Here is a 3,968-nt window from a genome sequence, read left to right as displayed (position 1 = left end):
CATTATAGATATTGGTCTGTAATTTTCAATTTCATAGTCTCTTTATTTGGCTTTGGTGTTAGAGTGATTTTGGCTTCATAGAATGAGCTTGGTAGCATTCTTTCCTGTTCAATTTTTTGGAAGAGTTTGAGCAAGATTGATAGTAGATTGTCTTTGAATGATTGGTAGAATTCACCTGTGAAGCTATATGGTCTTGGACTTTCATCTTTGGGAGGTTTTAGATAGCTGTTTCAATCTCTTTACATGTGATTGTTTTTTTGAGGTCTTCCAATTCTTCTAGATTATTCATGTGTTTCTAGAAATTTGTCCATTTCATCCTCTTTTTCTAGTTTTGGTATGCAGTTTTTCATAGTATCCTCTTATGATTTCGGTGGGGTCCATGATAATGTCCTCCCACTCATTTCTGATTTTATTTATTTGTATCTTCTCTCTTTTTTTCTTACTCAGTCTACCTAAGGGTTTGTCAATTTTGTTGCTCTTCTCCAAAACAAACAAACAAACAAACAAACAAATTTTGGTTGTGTTGATTCTCTCTTTTTCTGGTGTTCTCAATTTCTTTTATTTCTGCTCTGATCTTTTTATTTCTAGCCTCAGCTTGGTGTGGAATTAATTTTCTGTTCTTTTTCTCGTTCCTCAAGGTATGCAATTAGTTCTTTGATTTCAGCTCTTTCTTTTTTTAATGTAAACAATGAAACCTTCACATTTCCCTGTCAACACTGTCTTTGCTGTGTGTCATGGTTTTGTTTGGTTTGGTTTTTTGATACTTTAACAGTTTTATTTGACAGAAGCCAAAGAATTAAAAAAAAATTTTTTTTTCAGAGGAATGCCCTCTACCACAAAATAAGTTTCTATCATTTAGAAGGACATATTTCATATGAGTATTTTTTTTTGCTTTTTTTTTCTAGCAGTCATCTTTATTTATTTTTGACTAGTTATATTTATTTTTTTGTCTTTATTTTTTAATATCACATTCAAAAAATATGAGGTCCCCATATGAAATTTTATAACTACTACAAAAAAGACAAAATATGCTGAAATATTTTTCAATATAAAAACCATTCCAGACAACATAAGTATACAATCTTGCTGTAAAAGTACGTATATCAACTGCTGCATAAAACAGTTATGCAATATATTGAATTGTCATCTGGCTTTTCTATTTTCTGTGTTCTCCATCCCATTTTCCTCTTTAAGAGGAAATTCAAGTCTATTAGATTTCAAATGTCCAGCAAACTCCTGATGTTTTCTGGAATTGGCAGTATTGATGTCCTTACTCCATAAGCATAACAAGGGAAATGGTCCTTTTGATTTTTCCACTACAGAAGTTTCATCAATTTCAGAAAAGTCTTCTTATTTGGAGGTTCTGAGGAGTAAGGTGAATCTTTTATAATCTCAGATTCAACTAACTCATCTGTGTTCCAGAATAACTTTTAATCTATCTGAATTTTGCCAAGATTTCCTTATTCATACTTTTTCATTGCTTTTTCTGACTTGTCCTCTTTCTTCTCCCTCTTTCTTCCTCTTGTCTTTCATTCTTCTTCTGGCAGTTTGCTCCTACATGCCATCAGACATTCCAAGATCCTTTGCTGTTTCTCTGAGTTGTTAATATGAGTTCTGAAAAAGGTTTAAATTCATTAATTCATTTAATTTGATACTGTATTTATTGTTCATCTCTTAGGGTGTTTTCCTCTTATACAAAATGTGGAGATAAGCAGAGGATCATTTTTTCTTTCCATATTAACTAAGTTGTATATTGTTTTTTGATAGTTTAACACTTCTTCTGTGAAGTACTCTTTCACAGTAACAGTGGCTAATGGAACTACCATTTGTATGTTGAAAATGCTGGTTTCTGAAATAACCATAGGTCAGTAATGGAAGTGTTTTTCTAGCTCATCTTTTGCCCATTCCATGGGATTGCAAGACCTCTATCAATTTTACATCTGGGTCTAGAAAAGGAGTTAATTTGTTTTCATCATAAATTCACCAAAATTTGTAATCTGATAGTCTGTAACTTTTCCACCACAGCTTTCATTAATTGAAGGAGGATATTCTAGAATAGATCAAAAACTGCTACGGATGTGCAAAAATATTTCTCCTCCATAGCTAGTTAAGCTTATGACTAATGACTTTGGAACCTGACTTGTGTGTGTTCTAGTAAATCAAAACAGTCACTTAGAAGAAATACAGTAAGGCAGGAAGAAGGTCTACTATCTGATAAGCTCCAGTGCAATAGTGAAATTAAATGTTATTTGTCCTTGTTGTGTACCACTTTAATGTTATTGTTTATAAATGTAGGGCTTCTGTACTGCTGCCACCTAAGTGGTTATCACCACTCTTCAGGAAATCTACATGTGTATCTTTGTGATGAAGTAGTGCCACATCACAATTGGCAGATGCGTTTGCATGTTGTTGTTCCTTCACTGGAATATTTGTAGTAGTAGTTGTTGCCAAGTCAAAATGCTGTTGTACTAAAATATTCAATTTGGTAGCAAGATGCCATTCTGCATACACGCTATTGACTTTACTAGTTAAACATGGGAACAAAGCTGTTTTAGGTCAATCACACACAAGACTATCTTCACCACATGGGTAGGGTATGGAACAGGACTAACTTGTACCTCTGAATCTGCATTAGATGATCTGAATTTGCAGCAAGCTTGTTAGACTTGTGAATTGATTCTTGGACATAGTTCTCAAGCATTTGCACTTGACTATCACTTTTTGCATTAGTAATATAATTTATCTCCCCTCTCTTTCCAACACATTCTGCATTCTCCATTAGTAGTGTATGAGTCTCATATTGGTACACTGTACTTTTGCAAAGGGTTTCCACTGCTGCAACTAGACCATGCAGAATAGTCCAGCACTCTGGGTCCTCCTGAGGATTATGAAACCCAAGAGCAGCCATCAGCCCTGGCAAAATTTGGTAATTTTGAGTCCAAGAATTTAAAACATGAGCTTCAGAATCACAATGAAATTCACCAATTTTTGGCAGGGAAATATATAATATATTATTCTGAAATAGTCCATGGAAAATTCTACTGAACAAGTCCACAATGATTTAGATATGAGAGGCAAAGGGATGACTCCTTAGGTCTAGTTCTTCGCCATCATATCAAACCCAACATGCTGCCTGCATGATTCTGCCATGTAAGAGCAATAATCTATAATAAATACCATTTTATGAGATTAAAACAACTCTTCATTTTGCTTTAACTTTCTGTCTGGGCCTGTAGGGGAAGTGGGCAGAGGCTATGGGTCACAGCGTCTCTGGAAAGGGCTGCTGGCTGGGTGCAGAGGATCAGCACACAGTCAAGAGTGTCTGGTGCTAGAGAGGGGGGCTATGCTTTCCCCTGTTCATCTCTGAACACACCAGGTCTTCCCAGGCTTTCCAAATGTAGGAGCATGCATGCAGACCCCTGAACACAGACACTCACACACTTGTGCTCATGCATGTACAGAAGGCTGTTTGACAGCTCTTCCAAGCACCACCTCAGTGTGTCAGATGTACAGGTCTCTAACCAAACAGGAAGAGGATGGATCCAAGGAAACAAAATCCTCTGACCTCAGTTTCTTCTACCTGCTACTTTTTCCAGTCAGTGACCTGAAAGCCTCCCCAAGAAAGGAATAGCAACCACAGCACCTGCTAAATCAGCCATGCCCTGAAGAACAGTGCCATCCCACACCATCTCCCATTCTCCATTTCTTTGTGTCCCATACATTTTGATATGTGGTCTTTTTATTTTCATTTGTCTCAATTATTAACAGAATTCTCTTGCAATTTCTTCTTTGATCTATTGACTATTTAAAAGTGTGTTGTCTGATCTACATCTTTATAAATTTTCCCTTTTTCCATCCTTTATTGATTTCCAGCTTCATTCTTTATGATCGGAGTGTTTTATATAATTTGATCCTTTAAAATTTATCAAGACCTGTCTTGAGACCCAACATATGGTCTATCTTGGAGG

At 35.8% G+C, this 3,968-nt stretch overlaps 1 pseudogene; it reads right to left on the bottom strand.

Moving 5' to 3' along the window:
• Positions 1–1,143: 1,143 nt before the first annotated feature.
• On the bottom strand, positions 1,144–3,186 carry LOC111758855 (integrator complex subunit 13 pseudogene; annotated as a pseudogene).
• Positions 3,187–3,968: the final 782 nt, after the last annotated feature.

This window comes from Dasypus novemcinctus, chromosome 10, assembly GCF_030445035.2.
Source record: "Dasypus novemcinctus isolate mDasNov1 chromosome 10, mDasNov1.1.hap2, whole genome shotgun sequence".
In the NCBI taxonomy this organism is placed as follows: domain Eukaryota; kingdom Metazoa; phylum Chordata; class Mammalia; order Cingulata; family Dasypodidae; genus Dasypus; species Dasypus novemcinctus.
Note: the sequence above shows the minus strand (reverse complement) of the source record. Positions and strands in the feature narration are given on the sequence as shown.